We start from the raw sequence: 25,149 nt of genomic DNA on the forward strand, positions 1-25,149 counted from the left end.
TATTCTCTATTACAATAATACTTTCATAAAAATGTTGCTCATATAGATAGCAAATCCGACAGTTTTAATTTCCTATGACGTTAAGTATTTTTTACTTATGCTTATCACATTTTTATCTCCTTCATTTCATTACAACCTTTCTTTCCTGCAGAAAGAAACTGCACCACTTTCTCGCCTTACGTTTTTCAGACTTAAATCGTAAACTGTCTTGAATTTGCGAGGAGAGAGAGGAAGGGGTGGGAGGGGGCCATATTGATGTGTGACTGCAAGAGAACTAGATGTGTTCGTATGCTTAGTCAGTCAGCTCTCGGATGAGTTGACACTTCATCTAAATTTAGGAGCTGTAACCGGAATTGACTTCTTGATTATGTTAGAAGGGACTGTTCTAATATCTGTATGTCTGCTTAAGCAGGAAAATCATAAGGCATTGTAGGCGGCAACTGTTACATATGCAGTCTGGGTACTGGAGGTCACCATGATTGGGGTAATGGCTGTCATCATCTACTGTTCAGTATGTTATTTCATCCAGATGTCATGTAGTCTCCACCGCACGACAGCATTGTTGTTGTTGTTGTCTTCAGTCCTGAGACTGGTTTGATGCAGCTCTCCATGATACTCTATCCTGTGCAAGCTTCTTTATCTCCCAGTACTTACTGCAACCTACATCCTTCTGAATTTGCTTAGCGTATTCATCTCTTGGTCTCCCTCTTCGATTTTTACCCTCCACGCTACCCTCCAATGCTAAATTTGTGATCCCTTGATGCCTCAGACGATGCCCTACCAACCGGCCCCTTCTTCTTGTCAAGTTGTGCCTCAAACTCCTCTTCTCTCCTATTCTATTCAATACTTCCTCATTAGTTGTGTGATCTACCCATCTAATCTTCTGCATTCTTCTGTAGCACCACATTTCAAAAGCTTCTATTCTCTTCTTGTCCAAACTATTTATCGTCCATGTTCCACTTCCATACATGGCTACACTCCATACAAATACTTTCAGATACGACTTCCTGACACTTAAATCTATACTCGATGTTACCAAATTTCTCTTCTTCAGAAACGCTTTTCTTGCCATTGCCAGTCTACATTTTATATCCTCTCTACTTCGACCATCATTAGTTATTTTGCTCCCAAAATAGCAAAACTCCTTTACTACTTTAAGTGTCTCATTTCCTAATCTAATTCCCTCAGCATCACCCGACTTAATTCGATTATGTTCCATTATCCTCGTTTTGCTTTTGTTGATGTTCATCTTATATCTTCCTTTCAAGACACTGTCCATTCCGTTCAACTGCTCTTCCAGTTCCTTTGCTGTCTCTGACATAATTACAATGTCATCGGCGAACCTTAATGTTTTTATTTCTTCTCCATGAATTTTAAAACCTACTCCGAATATTTCTTTTGTTTCCTTTCCTGCTTGCTCCATATACAGATTGAATAACATCGGGGAGAGGCTACAACCCTGTCTCGCTCCCTTCCCAACCACTGCTTCCCTTTCATGTGCCTCGACTCTTATAACAGCCATCTCGTTTCTGTACAAATTGTAAATAGCCTTTTGCTCCCTGTGTTTTACCCCTGCCACCTTCAGAATTTGAGAGTATTCCAGTCAACATTGTCAAAAGCTTTCTCTATGTTAAAAATGCTAGAAATGTAGGTTTGCATTTCCTTAATATATCTTCTAAGGTAAGTCGTAGGGTCAGTATTGCCTCACGTGTTCCAATATTTCTATGGAATCCAAACTGATCTTCCCCGAGGTCGGCTTCTACCAGTTTTTCCATTCGTCTGTTCAGAATTCTTGTCAGTATTTTGCAGGCGTGACTTATTAAACCGATAGTTCGGTAATTTTCACATCTGTCAACACCTGCTTTCTCTGGAACTGGAATTATTATGTATATTTCAAAGCTATATTTGCATATTACGAAAGTATGCAGTTTCACTGATACAATGCTTAAGGATCTAATCAAAATTCACCACTGTTAGTATGGTTTGTTGTGCAAGAGTGTCTGAAAATATAACATTGGTGGATAATCATGCTACCACAGATATGTTCACGATGAAAATTAATAAAAAAAAGCTGAAACAGCTAGTCAGTAACGTTAATTGTATTTTTCCTAATGCATCATCTTCTTTCCCTCCAAAATGGTGCTTATCAGTTCGTTTTTGTATTACCAGTAACACAGCCTCATTTACGCCTAAGATGAATTGTCAACTATTACCCCATTACCTACTTAGCATGTTATTTTAGCTAACATCTGTTTGTATATTGTTATAGAAAATTAACACAATCAGTTTAGAGATGGAAGTAGCACTTTGCCATTGAATTCGTGAGTCAATAGTCGTGTTTTAGGCGTCATGTATAAGTTACACAGTAACTGAAATTTTGTAGTAGGTGACACATAATATCGGATAACATGTGTTTCGTGGAACAGTAATACAGACAATTTAAACATTCCAGTGCCTAATTTGAGAGTTCAGAGTGATGATGTAGGTGTCAAGTGTATGCTACACAATAACTGCACTCTTCCAGTAGTTGACACATTATTTTATGTAACATGTTTTATATAACAATAATAAAGATTTTAAACAATGAAACTGCATTGATGTAACTATTGTGAGTGCTCACATATTTCTGATAAAAATTAGACATATCAGACGTGGAAATATTGTGTTACACCAGTATTGACAATGTCTTCATGAGTTTTAGATGTGTAAACAGCCGTTAGTGTTTCTGTGTGTGTGTTTGTGTGTGTGTATGTGTGTTTGCTTGTGTGTGTGTGTGTGTGTGTGTGTGTGTGTGTGTGTGTGTGTGTGTGTGTGTGTGTTCATGCGTGCATTCATGTGTGTGGGATGGCTTATGTATCTTTTTTTATAAATAATACATATGTGGGAACACTACAAGTTACAGTTTTTACATATTTTTGGAAGGCATTGCAGATATGGTAATAACGTTATGAAACTTGGCAAACATATTATTTTAGCTAAGATGTGTTTTGTGCAATTACAGAGAGAACTATAATATAGAGAATTTTGATATGGAAATGCTTAACTTGGGTTTCCATTGTGCCTTACACCATGCGTGATGCAATAATCGAACTATGCTTGCTGACAAGAGCAGCTTAGCGTCCAAGTTGGAACACTAGTCCAATACACATTACCTGTATACAAACATTTTTCATAAATAATACAGATCTGGAAATACTGTAAGTTACACTAGTATTATCAGTATCTTTACATGTATTTGATAAATAATACCGATCGTTTGGCTGCTTTTGAACGTGGTAACAGTTTACTCAAAACCTCATATCCTTCATAGTTTTGAACATGAAACCAATTTGCACAGCCAGCCGAAGTGGCCGTGCGGTTAAAGGCGCTGCAGTCTGGAACCGCAAGACCGCCACGGTCGCAGGTTCGAATCCTGCCTCGGGCATGGATGTTTGTGATGTCCTTAGGTTAGTTAGGTTTAACTAGTTCTAAGTTCTAGGGGACTAATGACCTCAGCAGTTGAGTCCCATAGTGCTCAGAGCCATTTGAACCATTTGAACCAATTTGCACAAAATCCAGATTGTTCAGATACTTTCGCACATGACCAAGATGGCGGCCCTGGGGCGTTATACTGATTGATTGTTTCATGTTAATGGCTGGTAGGAGAGTGGGCTGTAACTAAAACAAAACTGTGCATCAGGTTGCTATTGACGTAGTATCTCAGCCCCCTGCACGTATGATGACATCATAGAAATGGGTTGTGGCTTGTCACATCACTGGTAAAGTATTGACCTGAACGTACGTTACGAACGTAAACAAAGTGAGCCAAAGAGTAGTACTCACTAGGTGAAAGGCTGTGTCTGGACACGCTGTCGTCCAGATGAACTGCTGCTTGTAACATCCTGCATGCCACATATGTAGAGTGATAGGGGCAGTATTGTACTATGGGCTTCCCTGCAAACTGTGCCAGTGGTCGAAGGCACCTTGTCGCCTGTGGACTATGTGAACACTACCCCTTCACACTTTACGTCGTCTCTGACAGTGACAGCATTCTCCCACAGGATTACTGTCCAGACCACAAAACTAGAATCTTGGTACACTATTTCGAGGAGCATGATAGCCAGGCTGACGTCTTGGCCACCAAATTCGCATGATCTAAACCTGGTGGAGCACATCTATGTCGCTATACAGTGGCAGCTCCACAGCCACAGAAATTTCGTCACTTGTATGTAGAAATACGTCCAGAAACCTACGAAGGACTTGTCAAATGAATGCCACTCATAATGGCTTCAGTTTTTTGTTCCAAACGTGTCCCAACACATAGTGTTTTTATTCTTCAAAGTAATTTCAGATTCTGAAACACACCTACGAGAGCACCCGAGGTTTCATTGACGTATCATTATGAGTAATGCACGAACTAATTATATATTGGCCTTTTTCCTTTTTTGCCACAATGAGTCGGTGGTGCATCGTCGCTTTAAAGTCCATACAATTAACACAGAACTAATGCTTAAAGAAGCAAATTAGCAAAAAAATTTAAAAAATAAGAAAATGATTGGATAAGTCGTGTAGGTTTAATGAGATTTACAGAACTGTATAGTTATAGTTTTAAAAAATAAAGGTTTATTAACTAAAGTTAACAATTACGAGACTGGTGTACTCAGATTAATTGCAGATTCAAATGAAATACATTTAAACAATAATTAAATATGTGGTGTGAGCAGACCGTTGAATTCAGTGCCATGTGTGAGTAAATTTCACTTAAATGCACTTAAGTTCACAAAAATTTGCAGGAGATACTCAAAATCCGATAGTGCAGTTTCCCACTATCAATCATGACAGAAACTAAAGTTCGTTATCCTGAATAACCACTGAGAAAAACATGCAACAAGTCCATTAAACATGGATATAAATATCAACTGCAGCAAATAATTAGAGCTGCACAGGTGTCCTAAACCCCATAAACAAACACACAAAATTAATCAAAGAAAACAAAGTCAATTTCTCTAAATCCAGTGAAAATTTAGTACCTAACTTGCATTCACAAAATTATTTCAAATCCACTAAAACGTTAGTTTTTAACTTAAATGCTGCTGCTTGGCCTCTCAGCCCGTCAACAAAAACACGCACCAACACTGACGAAATCACCCTGACCAAAGACTATGCACATCATTTCACACTCCCTTAGATGCTGCATCCAAGACTGATACTAAAATAACGACACCTTCATATTTAAAGCTAATTACGATACACATATGACACTATAAAACAAAGAAAATTATACGGTGACCATATATTAAACTATTTAATAACAAAGTTCATGAGTACATGTCTGCATCCAGCTTGCAACGTAACAAAATTTACAAAACAATGTAAATACTTGTTGTTGTTGGTCTTCAGTCCCGAGACTGGTCTGATGCAGCTCTCCATGCTACTCTATCCTGTGCAAGCTTCTTCATCTCCCAGTACCTACTGCAGCCAACATCCTTCTGAATCTGCTTAGTGTATTCATCTCTTGGTCTCCCTCTATGATTTTTACCCTCTACATTGCCCTCCAATACTAAATTGGTTATCCCTAGATGTCTCAGAACATGTCCTACCAACCGATCCATGGATTTTAATACCTACTCCGAACTTTACTTTTGTTTCCTTTACTGCTTGCTCAATATACAGACTGAATAACATCGGGGATAGGCTACAACCCTATCTCACTCCCTTCCCAACCTCTGCTTTCCTTTCATGCCGCTCGACTCTTATAACTGCCACCTGCTTTCTCTACAAATTGTAAATAGGCTTTCGCTCCCTGTATTTTACCCCTGCCACCTTCAGAATTTAAAAGAGAGTACCCAATCAACATTGTCAAAAGCTTTCTCTAAGTCTACAAGTGCTAGAAACGTAGGTTTGCCTTTCCTTAATCATTATTCTAAGATAAGTCGTAGGGTCAGTATTGCCTCACGTGTTCCAACATTTCTACAGAATCCAAACTGATCTTCCTCGAGGTCGGCTTCTATCAGTTTTTCCATTCGTCTGTAAAGAATTCGTGTTAGTATTTTGCAGCCGTGACTTATTAAACTGATAGTTCGGTAATTTTCACATCTGTCAACACCTGCTTTCTTTGGGATTGTAATTATTATATTTTTTCTTGAAGTCTGAGGGTATTTCGCATGCCTCATACATCTTGCTCACCAGATAGTAGTTTTTTCAGGACTGGCTCTCCCAAGGCTGTCAGTGGTTCTAATGGAATGTTGTCTACTCCCGGGGACTTGTTCCTACTCAGGTCTTTCAGTGCTCTGTCAAACTCTTCACGCAGTATCATATCTCGAATTTCATCTTCATATAGATCCTCTTCCATTTCCATAATATTGTCTTCAAGTACATCGCCCTCGTATAGACCCTCTATATACTCCTTACACCTTTCTGCTTTCTCTTCTTTGCTTAGAACTGGGTTTCCATCAAAGCTCTTGATATTCATGCAAGTGGTTCTCCTTTCTCCAAAGGTCTCTTTAATTTTCCTGTAGGCCGTATCTATCTTACCCCTAGTGAGATAAGCCTCTTCGTCCTCTAGCCATCCCTGCTTAGCCATTTGGCACTTCCTGTCGATCTCATTTTTGAGACGTTTGTATTCCTTTTTGTCTGCTTCATTTACTGCATTTTTGTATTTTCTCCTTTCATCAATTAAATTCAATATTTCTTCTGTTACCCAAGGGTTTCTACTAGCCCTCGTCTTTTTACCTATTTGATCCTCTGCTTTCTTCACTGTTTCATCCCTCAAAGCTACCCATTCTTCTTCTACTGTATTTCTTTCACCCATTCATGTCAATTGTTCCCTTATGCTCTCCCTGAAACACTGTACTACCTCTGGTTCTTTCAGTATATCCAGGTCCCATCTCCTTAAATTCCCACCTTTTTGCAGTTTCTTCAGTTTTAATCTACAGTTCATAACCAATAGATTGTGGTCAGAGTCCACATCTGCCCCTGGAAATGTCTTACAATTTAAAACCTGATTCCTAAATCTCTGTCTTACCATTATATAATCTATCTGATATCTTCTAGTATCTCCAGGGTTCTTCCATGTATAAAACCTTCTTTCATGATTCTTGAACCAAGTGTTAGCTATGATTAAGTTATGCTCTGCGCAAAATTCCTCTTTCATTTCTTAGCCCCAATCCATATTCACCTACTATGTTTTCTTCTCTCCCTTTTCCTACTCTCGAATTCCACCCATTACTATTAAATTATATATGTATAAATACTTAATAATAATAAATTTTGGTTACTCGTCCACTAGGAATATTAGGTAAAGGTTCAGAAAACACATGATGCCTTTGTATTAACTCGTAACTGTGGAGGATTAACAATATTGGCACATTTGCATATAAAAATTTTAATAAACTTCTCTGTAATTCTTTACAAACACGCCTGGTTTAAAAATGTAGTGACGTCTGTTGACGATGTCAGCTTTCATATGATGTATCACACACACTTGTTGCAGTGGTTTATTTTACAGGCTATCATAATTACAAACAATATTATTTTTAGAATAGTAATCCTAGAGTCATGGTTGAAGTTGTGATCACTTCGACTCATCGCCGCAATTTCCTGATGTACTTGGTTTTGTAGGTTCTGTAATGTAATTTCATTGAACATATATATTATTTCATTTTTCGTTTCGCCCATCTTAGCTGCCATTGTCTCATCACTACCCATTTTAGCCAGACGCTTATGCTACAGCTTTCGGAAAAACATGCTTCCATTCGCTCAGGCACCCGCATTCCGCGCTGACCTTGCCTAGCTGCATTGCTTGCTTAGCCCGCCTCTCCTTACTTAAGCCCTCGTTAGTTCAACTCGATTTCTAAACTGGAGGAAACACTTCACGGAACTGCTACAAATTCGTCGGGCAGTAGACCGCGCCGCTCTAACTATCAACACAACTGGCACTGCTAAGAGTATCCTACGACTTCCACATCACTGGCAACAGGTTATACACAATGCTGGTGACTGCTTTGAAGGTCAGTAAAACTTTGAAACACGATCTATTTTGTAAGAGCTGTGAATAAATAGTTTCCAGTATTAAAGTTCCAGCCCTCTTATAAACGAGTATTTGAATAACTTCATTAATGTACAATAAAAGGGGGATATTATACAGTTTGTCAAATTATTCAATACTCATTCTAAAATAAATAAACTCAGAAATCTCTGGCACTCTTCTTGTCCGATGTTAATCTGTACATCTAGGAATATCTGGTGCTACTCCCTTTCTTGCAAATCCTCCTTTGCTACAGATAAATTTGTTTTTTGTAAGTCAGCCGTAATTTCGGTTCTGCTATACTGGTAGCCTGTTTGTGACTTAAATAAGAGTTAGAGAGCGCGTTTTTCTCTTTTCACAGTAATGAAACTTAAGATAATAGCCTCTTAAACATTTACTGAAGTACCGTATGTCTCATATGTTACAAGCAACAATCTGATAACTAGAAAGATTATCTCATTAGATGGGAATAGCCGTAATTGGAAAAATAACTCATCGACTGTTATTTCCTTACTAGATAACATTCGTTTGTTGCCCTTCCAAATCTAATTTTCAGAACCAAATTATATTTTTCCTCGTATTTTTTCATTATCTTATTGATAGCTCTCCAATTCCAAGGCTTCTTTTTGTTTTTCCAGTCATTTTACCATGCTATCCATATTGTCACCTTCTGTCTCCTAACCACACTTTTGGTACTTTCTTGGGTTCTCTGACTTACACTCTTTCTAAAACTGATACGTTTTCCTCAAATTGTTGCTTCGTTTTACTTCAGGATCTTTCATCTTATACTTTCTATGTGTGTGTTTTAATTAATCCAACTTAATCCCTTGTTGGTTTATGTTTTCAGAGAAACTCAATGTTCCTTTTGTTAATCTGGCTTCAGTCATTCAGCGCTGATGATCGAAGAAGATCTGCTTCCTTTTTATGGTTTCGTAACTCAGTGGGTAAAACAGAACCCTCAATAGATCGCTTTGTTGTCCATCTGTCTGTTAAAACGCATTTTTCTCAGGAACAGATACAGGTGTCACGATGAAATTTATGTCAAATACAAGATCTACGGTGCCTTGGTGGTGTCAAAAATTTAAGTTTCTAAGTCAGTGCAATAAAAAGACACACAGTTCTAAGCAAAGAAGGGAAAGCAGAAAGATGGAAGGAGTATATAGAGGGTCTATACAAGGGCGATATTCTTCAGGACAACATTATGGAAATGGAAGAGAGTGTAGATGAAGATGAAATGGGAGATATGATACTGTGTGAAGGGTTTGACAGAGCACTGAAAGACCTAAGTCGAAACAAGGCCCCGGGAGTAGACAACATTCCATTAGAACCACTGATAGCCTTGGGAGAGCCAGGCCTAACAAAACTCTACCATCTGGTGAGCAAGATGTATAAGACAGGCGAAATAGCCTGAACCTTCAAGAAGAATATAATAATTCCAATCCCAAAGAAAGCAGGTGTTGACAGATGTGAAAATGATCGAACTATCAGTTTAATAAGTCACGCCTGCAAAATACTAACACGAATTATTTACAGACGAATGTAAAAACTGGTAGAAGCCGACTTCGGCGAAGATCAGTTTGGATCCCGTAGAAATGTTGGAACACGTGAGGCAATACTGACCCTACGAGTTATCTTAGAAATTAGATTAAGGAAAGGCAAACCTACGTTTGTAGTATTTGTAGACTTAGAGAAAGCTTTTGAAAATGTTGACTGAAATACTCTCTTTCGAATTCTGAAGGCGGCAGGGGTAAAATATAGGGAGCGACAGGCTATTTACAATTTGTACAGAAAGCAGATGGCAGTTATAAGAGTCCAGGGGCATGTAAGGGAAGCAGTGGTTGGGAAGGGAGTGAGACAGGGTTGTAGCCCATCCCCGATGTTATTAAATCTGTATATTGAGCAAGCAGTAAAGGAAACAAATGAAAAATTCGGAGTTGGAATTAAAATTCATGGAGAAGAAATAAAAACTTTGAGGTTCGCCGATGACATTGTAATTCTGTCAGAGACAGCAAAGGACCTGGAAGAGCAGCTGATCGGAATGGACAGCGTCTTGAAAGGAGGATATAAGATGAACATCAACAGAAGCAAAACGATGATAATGGAATGTAGTCGAATTACGTCGGGTGATGCTGAGGGAATTAGATTAGGAAATGACACACTTAAAGTAGTAAACGAGTTTTGGTATTTGGGCAGCAAAATAACTGATGATGGTCGAAGTAGAGAGGATATAAAATGTAGACTGGCAATGGCAAGGAATACGTTTCTGAAGAAGAGGAATTTGTTAACATCGAGTTTAGATTTAAGTGCCAGGAAGTCGTTTCTGAAAGTATTTGTATGGAGTGTAGCCATGTATGGAAGTGAAACGTGGACGATAAATAGTTTAGACAAGAAGAGAATAGAAGCTTTCGAAATGTGGTGCTACAGAAGAATGCTGAAGATTAGATGGGTAGATCACATAACTAATGAGGAGGTATTGAATAGAATTGGGGGGAAGAGGAGTTTGTGGCACAACTTGACTAGAAGGGATCTGTTGGTAGGGCATATTCTGAGACATCGAGGGATCACCAATTTAGTATTGGAGGGCAGCGTGGAGGGTAAAAGTCGAAGAGGGAGCCCAAGAGATTAATACACTAAACAGATTCAGAAGGATGTAGGCTGCAATAGGTACTGGGAGATGAAGAAGCTTACACAGGATTGAGTAGCATGGAGCGCTGCATCAAACCGGTCTCAGGACTGAAGACCACAACAAACAAACTAAAGTCTACGGTCCCTTAGCGGTGTAATAAAAGCTCCTAAGTCAAAGCAGTTAAAATACAAGGCTATTTACCTCACATATTCTGATACTCGCAAATTCGCTTTTCAAAACCTGTATATGAACAACCTACACATCAATAAAGTTTGTGTGGAACCCTCAGAGAGTGAGTCCTACTCAAACTTGTTTTTTTCTTCAAAGTTATTTACATTTTCTTCACTGGTTCTCATTTTTGAAACTCCTTTTGTTTTTATTACGACTTTACAACCAACGTTTTCTCTGTCAACCTGTCCTGATTGTAATTCATTGTTAAACATTTATATTAATATATACATTCCTTACTAATAACCAGATGTAGCACCTTAGTTTACCATTCCTACAGATACATTTCTTCTTGTGAATATCTTTGCTTAAACAAGGCGCTGTTTGCTTCGTTCTCCAAGTTACAATATCACCTTGAGCTTCACGAGTCGAGAATCTGCCCTTAATATAGCCAAAACAGTTTATTGATACATGTATCACCTAGCAGTTTCGTCTTAGAAGCTATGCCATCATTTGATCTATTTTTTTTTTCTTTCGTCTTTGGTACATCCATCTTGCGACAGGTACTGGAAAACGTTCCGCTTTTCTTTGCCCTGTGCCTCTTCCCTAATCTGCTTCTCCTTCTTCCTCCTCCTCTTCTTCTTCTCACTCTGTCTCTCTCACACTTTCTCGCAGTCTTTCTTTCGCTGGCTTAAGTCTTACTGAAAAGTTACTGATTAATCATAAAATTATTCATAGTAAATGAAACATTAATCCTCAGATACTAAATGTCTTCTATAATGTGCAACTTTGTGTTCATATAATTTCTGCGATCGCGATAAAATAATCTTATTTTGAATAACTCACTTCATTTTATCCTATCGCATGTTCTGCTTACACTCATGGTCTTAATTCTTAATAAAATGATTGTATATTTTGTTCAATTGTCCTCTAAATCATAAAACTGTTTATAAAAGATTCTAATTAAAGGAAATATTGCAAGGGAATTCTTTAAAGAAAAATGTGGTTAAGTTTTTAAAGGAAAAAAGTTTATTATTTTATAATGCTCCAAATTCGTGATCTGAAGTTTTTATACCATACAAATATTGATTGTGAGAAAAGCTGAACAGAAAGTATTACACTTTATTCACAGTTTGGAGCCGCTGTTTTAAATTTACATCTGATGGATATGCAGCAGTGCATTATCACGAATTTCACATGGTCTTACAAAATTTCAGTTTAATAAGGTAACAGAAATTCGAGAAAATATTAATTATCAACTTTGAACCCACACATTGCGAATTTGGATGTTAGTGGCGCCTAAATTAGTGACCAGACACTCGTAAATTAGACGGGTACTGAAGCTGAGGACAGAAAAGCAAAGAAGGAAAATCCAGGGTTACTGCCCCAATTTCATTCTCTACCACAGCAAAAATGAATAAAATAGATGTCAGTCCCATTGGCAATGAGAAATAGCTGAAGTCGCTAAAATTAAACAAAGCTACAAACCCGATGGAAGCCCTCCAGGTTCTATACAGGATTTGCAATTGTGTTAGCTCCCATTTTAATCATACGCTGTAGATCTTTTGACTAAAAAAGAGTACCCAGTGACTGGAAGAAAGCAAAAGTCACGCTAGTCTACAAGAAGAGTAACAGAAATGAGTGATCCACAAAACTACCGTCCAATCTCATTGACGTCCATTTGCTGTAGCGTAGGTCGAAGGTAAGGAGGAACTTCCAACAGAACGACCTTCTCCACGCCAAACAGCAACGATTCCGAAAACATCAGTTATGAAAACCCAAACTCGCGCTTTTCTCACATGACATCCCGAAAAATCATATATCGAGGCAGTCAGGCAGATGCAGTACTTCTTGACATACTAAATGCATTTAATCTGGTACATCACCAACGTTCGTTAACAAATGTACTACTGTACTGACTATCAAACAATATTTGTGAATCAACTTAGGATTTCCTGGTAGGGAATACTTTATCTTGGATGGAAAGTCATTGACAGATCTACAAGTAATTTCATGCATGCCCCAGGGAGGTGTGTTGCAACCTCTCATTATGAAGGAGATTGCTTACAAAACACTCATGCACGAGTGCGAGAATATTGGTCATTTGTGTGAGACCTTGTCAAATGGGATACTGAAGGATGGCAGGATACTGAACGTATATACAGAAGAGCAGCATGAATGGCCACAAGTTTGTTTGAACTATGGGGGAGCGAGACGGAGTTACTGGAAAAATCTGACCTGGGGAACATCTGAAGATAGTTGCAAACTATTCTGTGAAAGCCTGCTTACAAGGAGACCTCCTGACATTCGAATGTTTGTAATTTTTTGTGTTTATATTACGCGAAGTTCAGAATCCAAACAACCAAAGATATTAGAAACAGGGGTGTATTTAGGATCTACAAAATCCGACTCTGAACCTGTGGTATGAGTCGTATTAAGGAAATTTTTTTAACAAGTAACCCACTGGAATACTCTCATCCAAATTCTAAAGGTGGCAGGGGTAAAATACAGGGAACGAAAGGCTATTTACAATTTGTACAGAAACCAGTAGGCAGTTATAAGAGTCGAGGGACATGAATGGGAAGCAGTGGTTGGGAAGGGAGTGAGACAGGGTTGTAGCCTCTCCCCGATGTTATTCAATCTGTATATTGAGCAAGCAGTAAAGGAAACAAAAGAAAAATTCGGAGTAGGTATAAAAATCCATGGAGAAGAAATAAAAACTTTGAGGTTCGCTGATGACATTGTAATTTTGTCAGAGACAGCAAAGGATTTGGAAGAGCAGTTCAACGGAATGGACAGTGTCTTGAAAGGAGGATATAAGATGAACATCAACGAGGGTAATGAAACGTAGCTGAGTTAAGTCGGGTGATGCTGAGGGAACTAGATTAGGAAATGATACACTTAAAGTAGTAAAGGAGTTTTGCTATTTGCGGAGCAAAATAACTGATGATGGTCGAAGTAGAGAGGATATAAAATGGCAAGGAAAGCGTTTCTGAAGAAGAGAAATTTGTTAACATCGAGTATTGATTTAAGTGTCAGGAAGTCGTTTCTGAAAGTATTTGTATGGAGTGTAGCCATGTATGGAAGTGAAACATGGACGATAAATAGTTTAGACAAGAAGAGAATAGAAGCTTTTGAAATGTGGTGCTACAGAATAATGCCGAAAATTAGATGGGTAGATCACATAACTAATGAGGAGGTATTGAAGAGAATTGGGGAGAAGAGGAGCTTGTGGCACAACTTGACTAGAAGAAGGCATCGGTTGGTAGGACATATTCTGAGGCATCAAGGGATCACAAATTTAGTACTAGATGGCAGCGTGGAGGGTAAAAATCGAAGAGGGAGACCAAGAGATGAATACACTAAGCAGATTCAGAAGGATGTAGACTGCAGTAAGTACTGGGAGATGAAGAAGCTTGCACAGGATAGAGTAGCATGGAGAGCTGCATCAAGCCAGTCTCAGGACTGAAGACCGCAACAACAACAACAATCCACAAAATTAAGCTTTAGAGTATTTTCCAATTAAACACCTGTCACACAGCAGTTAAGACTAATAATTTACTTGTATAAAACTTTTCTGTACAGTTTATAATTGTATTAATAGTTGTCTTTGTTGTGACGTTATTATTCGCCTAAAATGAGGGCTAGAGCCCCCATGGCAGTTCTGTATACTGCACATAGAAAGTACAACTGACATGATGCTGTAACAGGTATGTTTACAAATGTTTGGGAATTGTTTCCAGTTGATAGTAATATAATTATTATAACTAAAAATACTTTTATTTACTTACTTTATTCTCTGCCACACACTGTGGATCTTGAGATATCTTGCACGTTTCCCACAGAGTCTTTTCGGCTAATCTGTAAATGATGTTTTGCAACTACAAGAGCTCAAGACTCCTCGCCAGAGAACAGGAAGACAAATAGACTGTGGGCACTAGTTTCGATGAAATTACGTATTTAAGAAGTCGGGTTTCCGCGAAAACTGACATCCAAACTTCCGTTAACCATTCTTTTATTAGACCTTAGCGACTTCGTCATCTTAAATGCCACGATTTTGTCCGAGGAAAGGAAGAAAGCACCGTTCTTCTGGCTACAGGCAGGCCAACCGTCAACGACCGACCGCCGTTGTCGTCAGGCAAAAACGTCATCTGGGTGGGGTACGCAACAGCGTGGGGTAGAGTTCGCGGAGGATACGGTGGCCGATACACAGTGACCAATTTTCGTCCGAAGTGCTCGCCGAGAACATTCGTTTGCTCGGAAACGGAGGTCAGCAATGTTTGCTCACATTCGCCCGGTCGACGATGTCAGAATCGAGGCGCACGCACTGCAATCTTCCTCAAACGATTTTACAGAAATTGCTAGGCAAAAAAAAAAAAAAAAAAAAAAGTCTTTGCCTTACTTATAGCTTCATACGTCAGCTTCATGATGGTGCGCCCATCATTTCCTTAATAGTCAAAGTTATTGTGATATTTACATGGAAGTAAGAAACTGCTCGAAATTTGAAAAAGTTTCCAATGAAAAATAGGGGCCACTATGATTTAGTGTTTGGTGCACATATACATCACTGTATATGAAGTTTAGCTAATACACTTAAGTTTTCTTTAGACTTGTATGGAGGTCTCCATCTGTCACTGATCTCGAGGAAACTGATCTGATGTAGCACACTCTTTTGGAATCGCACGTACCCGCGATAAAGCCGGAGTGAAATAGCCATAACATTCATCATATTTCATTTATGGTTTGAGATGTCGAAATGATATTTTGGCAATTGATAACATGCAAAGAGGAGAATATTTCGCCATATGGTCATTATGCAAAACTTCATTATCTACCGTATTATTCCAGTATATACAGACTTTTCTGATGAAAGATTGTAATTTTTGAGGGTCATCGATAGCATCGATAGTTCGTGAAACGAGAAACGCTATTGGTTGGAACAATATAAGTAAAGACATTTATTTTTGTACCAAGAATGTGCTTTTTCATAGGCTACTGACCTTAATTTTCCTCAGTTCCTCACTTGAAAAACTTATTAAACCGCTGTTCCAGAACTCTCTCGCAGTGGCGTCTGCACTACATGTTCGTGAGGTGACACTGGAAACTCCGCTGTGTTCTGGCAATAGAAGCAAATTTTAACATGGCAACAAGAGCAATGTGTAGGCTTTGCTCAAAATTTGCTACCTGTGACATTTCTCCGAAAGTTACAAATGATCAACAAGCCGAGCGAAAATAAATCGCTGCTTTTGTTGTATTTTCAGCTGAATTCTTTTTAGATGCCAAACAAAGCAGAGGTGATAAATCTTTTTGAATCTTCCCCATGCTGGTGGGCTCCACTTAATATTTACAAAAAATGTGAGCATAGGCTCCAGTTTAGAACGGCATTTCCCCTGCAGCACATGGCCGTAGCCTGCACCACTACAGCTCTCCTCATGCGCGCCTTGCCAATTGCACCTCACCTAGCCCTATTATTCCATGCAGACTCGCACACCACACTCAGGGTCATTGTCAGGTCGGCAGACCTGGATCACCGTGGCTGGAGCTGCTAGCTTTTATTCAAGGAGCTCCTCAATTGCCATCACGAGTCTGAATGTACCCGTTCGTCCTCCAACCAAGGAAAAATTCGTGGCAGTATAGAGCATCAAACAAGGTTTGCCTACATGGCAGCTAGACACACTAGCCACATTTACTTTTTAACTTGCATCTCAGAAAACCATTACATACATATGAGTTCACTTGGAATTTTCCTTAAACTTTAATTTAGCATCCACACTAGGTTGTAGCACAACAACTGTTGCCTTGAAGTAATGTTCATATTAATGTAACTCAGTGTTGTCTGTTATGTCAGACATGTCCGACAGAACAGGCAACACTCCCTTACATTAATATTATCGTGCGCGACGGCTCCATGACTTAGGTTTTCGGTGCAGATGCACAAATATCGTTCAGGCAGGAACCAAGAATTTACAAGTAGGAAGTGTAATGGACGAGGGACGCTGCAATGCAATGTGCTGTAAGTGGAGAATCAGGGTCGTCTGGGAACGTGGCTGAGTGGCCGAGACAGTCAAGGCAACCGTTCTAGAGCATCGGAGCATGCGGGTTCGATTCCCGGCCCGGCACAAATTTTGAACTTTCTTTACATCTTAGCCCACTTTTTCATCCAACAGTCTTTCCTCTCTTCTTACTTCGATGCTTTCCTGATACGGCGTATACTTATTAGATACGTAGCCTTCGATTTTGAAGCCTATCAAGCCGACAATAGCAGCTACAAGAAAAATAATATAAGATGCATATTTGCGCAGGGAAGCAAAAATAATATCCAACATGGATATTATCTCTTCATTATGTGTATTTCAATTCAAACCACAGATTTTTGTTAAAAATACTAGTCCATTACATTCAGTTGGGAATATGACACTTCACTTATTCGTATTTAAGTTTCATTTTCATTGTTCCATTACTTCTTTGCACAGATGCCACACAAATGAACTACGAACGCCGTCCGTTTATCCGGGCGTCACTAAGAATCCGACGCGAAGGAGCGCTGAATTTGAGAGGTAAATGAGACTTCTCTCATCTGAGATGTCAACTGAAAACTTTAGCAGAATATAGCCCATACATGTCCTTCAAAAGAAATCTCCCACCGCAGTACTAAATTAATTTTGTAGGATGCCCATTTGAATCCTTCCTAATTTTCAAAAGCAGTTAATAAAGAAGCCGTGAAACACAGATACTAGCGATCTCCAGCGTTATGTGAAATATGCTAAGATGTTTTGTACACAAAATTAACACACTTCTACATGGGCTTCCTCTGTAACCTTTAAAATGTTTAGACGATACCCTGTCTCAACTCACGTGCGCACAAGCATCAGGGGTTATTGCATCCACCAGCGGTAATTTCCTAGGTCACGAGCAGGCGAGGCATACACGAAATCACATAATCCGTCTGGAAGAAATCCAGAGCGGCAATGTCCGGAGATCGCGATGGCCACTTGGTTCGCCCATCACGTTCTACCTGCCGCTGTGGAAATGTTCAGTCCAGGAACTCACGATCATGTAAGCTCCAGTGCAGTTGTGCACCATACTGCTGGAAGATCACATCTGCCTGAAGTTTAAGAAACTGAGGCACAGGTTCCTGTTAGTGTTTGCTCAATGAAGAAAAATGATACAACTATGCTGTCTTTCATCAGTGAACATCAGTCATTCACCTTTTCCCTGTCTCTGATACGATCACGAAAGCCATGGGGGTTTTCAGAAACCCATATGCGAATGTTGTGGACATTAGCCATCTAACATGTGTGGAAGCTTGCTTCGTGAGAGAAAGCAACATTTCCTAGATAGTTAAAGTTGTGCGCTATCCGGTACAACATCTTAGTAGCTGATTCGTAGCGAAGCTGCAGGGTATTAGCTTCAGTACTGGCAATTTGCACTTTGTAAATGTGCAGACAGAGTAGTTTCTGCAGCACCTTGTGAACTATTGAGTGAAGTATGTTTATGTAACATCCACGAGATAAATTTTTGGCTACAGTGCGACGAGAGGAAATTATGCCTCTAACAGTTATAAACATTATTTATTCGACATATGAAAAAATAGTGAATTAATTATTTATATAATATTCTACGATGTAATTGGACATATCGATGTGCATCATACAAAGACAATGATAATTGTAAATTCCTTTTATGATCTGCGTTTGTCTTCCTTTGTTTTTACCTTTTGTTGGTTGGCTTTTGTAGGTTCAGCACGCAAGACGCATATCAAACTGAGGTCTGTTAAGAAATTGTAATTATTTGTTAATTATTACTTGAAAATACAGTTCATTATTATTATAAATATGAGAGATTAATTATTTGTAACTCTAATTCCTCTCTCAGTAAGCATTATCTGTGTTAATTATTTCTTTCCGCTGCAAAGAGCGCAGCCATTGATGATAGCGATTTGTATCGCGTGTTTGTCTGTGTTTTCTTTAGAAACAAATCACATGTTTGCTTGATGAAGTCTAAATAGTGCACAATACGAAAGTAGAGTTTCTGTAAAGTTCAATAAGCATTTAAAATACTTATTTGCTCTAACAATAGAAAGTCTATATCAATTGTCTGCCGCCATCTTAACAATTATCACAGCGGCAAATTCTAATTACCCAACTCTTCAGACATAAATGCTGAACGTAATACAAATGTGTAAAAATAAATGTGCACCGGTGGTCCCGAACTCATTTGAATGAAAATGATTCGAATCAGATTGGTTCTTAAAAAAAAAAACAGTGCTCATAGCACGAACGTTATAACAAACTGTTCTAGCTGATGTATGGAGCCGAAATTGATTACGCACGAGTTGCGAAGAATCTTGTTTCAGGTAACATACGTCAGTGTTGTGCGCTGCTGATATTATGTGGTTTTAATGATCATTTTGCTGAAGATAACTGTTTCCATCTTAATCAATAGTTGTATAGAATCTGTTGTACGAACTGTGATTTAGTGACACTTACACAACTTACAGACAACACTTTAACACGACGTTAACTTGGAGTTATTTAGCAACTTGATCAAATCTTTAGCCGGGAGAAAAATTATTTAATAATTACTCAATGTAATAAAATAAGAGTATCATTTCCATTTACAAATTAGTTAAATACCAAACCACTGAATAACACAGCGAACGCCACATTTAGCTCTCATAATGTTCGGCGAACTAATTTTGATGGGCTTCTGAAGATCTCTCTGATCTTCAACATTTCATCGGATGTGCGTTTTCTTTTTTTCTCCAAAACCTGTCTGTTTACAGTACCAATGGCTACGAACTTGTCGTCGTCTTAATGCCTGTAATTCACAATGGAAATTTCTTTGGACAACCGGGGTGGTATGGTTTCCGCATAGTAATTTCGTTTCCGCATACCACACCACCCATTGGGTTCTCTCTTAAGGAGTGATCATTTCTGATAGTTATTTAACATCTGAAACAAAGCTAAAGGAATCGTTTGGAACGAAATTCACACAAAACATTTGAGTTGCTTTTCTTGACAACGCCCGCCTCCGTAGCTGCGTGTTCAGTGCGGCTGGCTCCCAAGCTGGGCGCCAGGGTTCGATTCCTGATAAATCCAGTGATTATTTCCGGGTGAGAGGACTGATACTCAGCCTCGTGAGGCCAACTGAGGAGCTGCTCGACCGACTAGTAGCGGCTCCAGGTCACGAAACACGACAACGACACAAAGAGCGGTATGCTGATCACATGCCCCTCCAAACCACATCCGATGACGACATTGGCGGAAGATGACACGGCAGTCGGTAGGGCCCGCTTGGCTCATGTAGGGGCAAAACGTGGAATTTTACCTCACCTTACATTAAATGATACTGCTAATTACTAATATCTACACTATTGGCCATTAAAATTGCTACACTTAGAAGAAATGCAGAAGATAAACGAGTATTCATTGGACAAATATATTATACTAGGACTGACATGTGATTACATTTTCACGCAATTTGGGGGCATAGATCCTGAGAAATCAGTACCCAGAACAACACCACTGACCGTAATAACGGCCTTGATACGCCTGGGCATTGAGTCAAACAGAGCTTGGATGGCGTGTACAGGTACAGCTGCCCATGCAGCTTCAACACTATACCACAGTTCATAAAGAGTAGTGACTGGCGTATTGTGACGAGCCAGTTGCTCGGCCACCATTGACCAGACGTTTTCAATTGGTTAGAGGTCTGGTGAATGTGCTGGCCAGGACAGCGCACGAACATTTTCTGTATCCAGAAAGGCCCGTACAGGACCTGCAACATGCAGTCGTGCATTATTCTGCTGAAATATAGAGTTTCGCAGGGATCGAATGAAGGGTAGAGCCACGGGTGGTAACACTTCTGAAATGTAACGTCCACTGTTCAAAGTGCCGTCAATGCGAACAAGATGTGACCGAGACTTGTAACCAATGGCACCCCATACCATCACGCCGGGTCATACGCCAGTATGGCGAGAGACGAATACACGCTTCCAGTGTGCGTTCACCGCGATGTCGCCAAATACGTATGCGACCGTCATGATGCTGTAAACAGAACCTCGATTCATCCGAAAAAATGATGTTTTGCCATTCGTGCACCCACGTTCGTCGCTGAGTACACCATGGCAGGCGCTCCTGTCTGTGATGCAATGTCAAGAGTAACCGCAGTCGTGGTCTCCGAGCTGATAGTCCATGCTGCTGCAAACGTCGTCGAACTGTTGTGCAGATGGTTGTTGTCTTGCAAACGTCCCCATCTGTTGACTCAGGGATCAAGACTTGGTTGCACGATCCGTTACAGCCATGTAGATAAGATACCTGTCATCTCGACTGCTAGTGATACGAGGCCGTTGGGATCCAGCACGGCGTTCCGTATTACCCTCCTGAACCCACCGATTCCATATTCTGCTAACAGTCACTGGATCTCGACCAACACGAGCAGCAATGTCGCGATACGATAAACCGCAATCGCGATAGGCTACAATCCGACCTTTATCAAAGTCGGGAACGTGGTGGTACGCGTTTCTCCTCGGTCAACTACTGTTTGTGTATGAGAAATCGGTAGGAAACTTTCCTCATGTCAGCACGGTGTAGGTGTCGCCACGGGCGCCCACCTTGTGGGAATGCTCTGAAAAGCTAATCATTTGCATATCACAGCATCTTCTTCCTGTCGGTTAAATTTCGCGTCTGTAGCACGTCATCTTCGTGGTGTAGCAATTTTTATGGCCGGTAGTGTATATAACGTTGTTTTAATTGCACCTGGAAATCATGGAGGTTTCATGTGAACACCCTGCATTTAAGATTTTTCTGGTATTGTCTTCTAGGCTGAACCTAGATAGTAAGCTGCTGTGAGTGTTCACAGGAGGATTGCTTGACGTCGCAAATTGAGCGATGGTTGTCAACTCTGACAGGAACGTAATGAAGCAGCTTACCTGTGCCGTATGTCTTTGCCCAGGGGAAGCTGTCCAGAAGCGGGTGTCTCTGTCCAGCGCGTCAGCCTGGCAACTAACGAAGGGTAACGAAACGGATGGTGACTGGTCACTGGAAGTGTAACAGGCCCTGGAGTCTGTGGAGAAGATGGGACGCCTCACTTGACACCAATTGAAGCAGGCCGACCCTTAAGGAGAGGCAGACGCGCTCCGTGAAATGTGATCGATGTGCGGCTCCAGCTGCGAGCGTCGGCGATAAATCCAATGAGCGCGCCGCATCGAGCAACTGTCAGTTGACGCCTTTGTTCTAGCGCACGCGTATTACGCGCAAATAGAGAGCGGCGCCACTCTAGTTGAAACGATGTCCAGCTGCAAATTACGAGGAGCGTTCAATAAGTAATGCAGCAGATACTGTTTTTCGGCCACGGCTGAAAACATGCGCCGCGCACACGGACCATGCATCCAAACGTTGAGCGTTGAGCGTGCCGAGTTTCTGACGTCATAACGTGGAATAGTACGTTCGGGAGTCTTCTTTCTGAGCGTTGACCAATGAGATGGCACAACGCCACCTACGTCACACGCACGCCGTCTCCCTTCAGTACAGAGTTGTGAGGAGCCATATTGGCATTCATTTCAAGCCTATACGTATATATGCCGTTCCTGAGCACCAGCAAATTGAGAATCACTGGAAAACCCGTTGTTAACTGTGTGACCCGTTCCAATAAAATAATTAGAAACATCATATTCATGGCAAAAGAATTATTGTAACTTCCGCATTATGAGAGTGGGCTATTTGAAGGCAGCGGCACACTGAAAATCCACCCAAAACGCATTGTTCTTGGTACAATTTGTTATAATTAAATTTCAGGTAGTAACATATCTACGATTAAGGTTTTCCGCAGCGGGTAACATACTAAGATTAGACAAAAGGGGTACGTTGGTGTAGCGTAATGACTAGCGTCGCCATCCGCTGCTGAGTTGTTTGTTGGGGCGGTGGTTTGCGTATTGCCACTTCCCAATTTTTTTTCCTAACATTCGAGTTTTTATTAGGTTCTGGTACTTTATTATTAGTTTAATATAAGTACATACTGTAAAATGGTTCAAATGGCTCTGAGCACTATGGGACTTAACATCTATGGTCATCAGTCCCCTAGAACTTAGAATTACTTAAACCTAACTAACCTAAGGACAGCACACGACACCCAGTCATCACGAGGCGGAGAAAATCCCTGACCCCGGCGGGAATCGAACCCGGGAACCCGGGTGCGGGAAGCGAGAACGCTACCGGACGACCACGAGCTGCGGACGTACATGCTGTAATATTTGATGTTACGTAAATATAAGTTCACCTTTTTATGAGGGGTGACATTGTTCGATTGGCTTAATCTACAGGACAGCTACTTGTATACAGATATTTTACTCCTTTTTCTTTTACGCTTCGTAATTCACATGTTGCAAAGATTCTGTTACTGGGTAGGAACAGTGATCAAGTAAGACTGACCTTGGGGTTATACTAAAATGTGGGAATGATGAAATACTGTTTATCTTATGCGGAGAAGTATTCCAAATTTGTAACGCACTGTTTGTAACTTTTATAAGCCTATGTCCTTATTGATTGGACATGGTACTTTCCTTTTCGTGGACGATGGAGGAAATGTGCGTTTTAATAGAGCTAACGCGGGAATTTTACGCGCGCCCGTTGAGTAAACCATGTGATTTACGCACTAGAAACATCCCTCAACTGCCGCTGGAATGCATAGCGATCGCGTATACCACGTTGGGGCCCACGTACCGTATGCACAAGTCGCATCGTTCCTGAGCGTTCAGCAGCACGTTGAACTTGGCACGCTCAACGTAAACGTTCGACAGCACGGTGCGTGTGCCGACGGCTTTAGGCGTCTTGTCACAGTCCGTGCGGCTCCCCCCGCGGAGGTTCGACTCCTCCCTCGGGCATGGGTATGTGTGTTGTCCATAGTGTAAGTTAGTTTAAGTTAGATTAAGTAGTGTGTAGGCTTAGAGATCGATGACCTCTGCAGTTTGGTCCCATAAGACCTTACCACAAATTTCCAATTTTAAAAACACGCGGAATTTGTTGTGGGACACATTGGAATATTCCCGCTTCAGCCCCTATAGTTCCATGAAGCTCCGACAGGTGGCGGCGCCATATCTAGCCGTCAAAACTGTTACGGAGATGCGTTCCAGGCAGAGAGCTGTCTTTGGGTTCCCTTTGGCGGAAAACCAGAGCATCACAGATATCCATGGGCACTTGCAGAATGTTTACGGAGACCTGGCACTGAGAAAAAGCACGGTGAGTCGTTCGGCGAGGCGTCTGTCATCATCGCAACAAGGTCGTGCAAACCTGTCCTAGATCCCGCGTACCAGCCGGCCGCACGCACCTGCGACTACTGCAGTGTTAAATGTAAATGTCTTGTGACTAGGGCCTCCCGTCGGTTAGACCGTTCGCCGGGTGCAAGTCTTTCGATTTGACGCCACTTCGGCGACCTGCGCGTCGATGGGGATGAAATGATAATGAGTAGGACTACACAACACCCAGTCCCTGAGCGGAGAAAATCTCCGACCCAGCCAGGAATCGAACCCGGGCCCTTAGGATTGACATTCTGTCGCGCTGACCACATAGCTACCGGAGGCGGACACTGCAGTGTTGGAACGTGCGGACACTTTCGTTCGACGGATCACAATCGAACACTTTGCTGCATAACTGGAACCGCGCGACCGCTACGGTCGCAGGTTCGAATCCTGCCTCGGGCATGGATGTGTGTGATGTCCTTAGGTTAGTTCGGTTTAAGTAGTTCTAAGTTCTAGGGGACTGATGACCTCCGATTTTAAGTCCCATACTGCTCAGAGCCATTTGAACCATTTTTTGGACTTCTCCGTCGGTAGTGTTGACACACTCGTCCACCAGTTGGGGTACTCCAAGGTGTGCCGCCCCCTGAGTTCCTCACCGCCTAACAGAAGACCGTAAAGAGCAACGAAGTACCATCTGTGCGGCATTGCTTGCGCGTTACGAGGCAGACTGTGACAATTTTTCGTCGAGCATCGTCACGAGCGACGAAACATGTGTTCATGTGATCATCACTTCGAACCGAAAACAAAACGGCAATTCATTACGTGGCGCCACACCACATCTCCCCTGAAGAAAAAGTTCAAAGCCGCACCCGCGGCCGTTAGAGGCATTGTGACGGTCTTCTGGGATTCTGAAGGGGTTATTCTGTTTGATTCCTCCCTCATAGTGCAACGATCAACCCTGGGTGTATTGTGCTTCATTTGTGAAATTAAAGAAATACGAGAGTGAGTCAAATGAAGACCTTAAATATTTTTTTAAATACTATTTATTGTGCTGAAGTGGTACAAAGCTGTATCACTTTTCAACATAATCTTCCCCACGCTCGATGCAAGTCC

This window comes from Schistocerca serialis, chromosome 6 (genome assembly GCF_023864345.2).
Source record: "Schistocerca serialis cubense isolate TAMUIC-IGC-003099 chromosome 6, iqSchSeri2.2, whole genome shotgun sequence".
NCBI lineage: Eukaryota > Metazoa > Arthropoda > Insecta > Orthoptera > Acrididae > Schistocerca > Schistocerca serialis.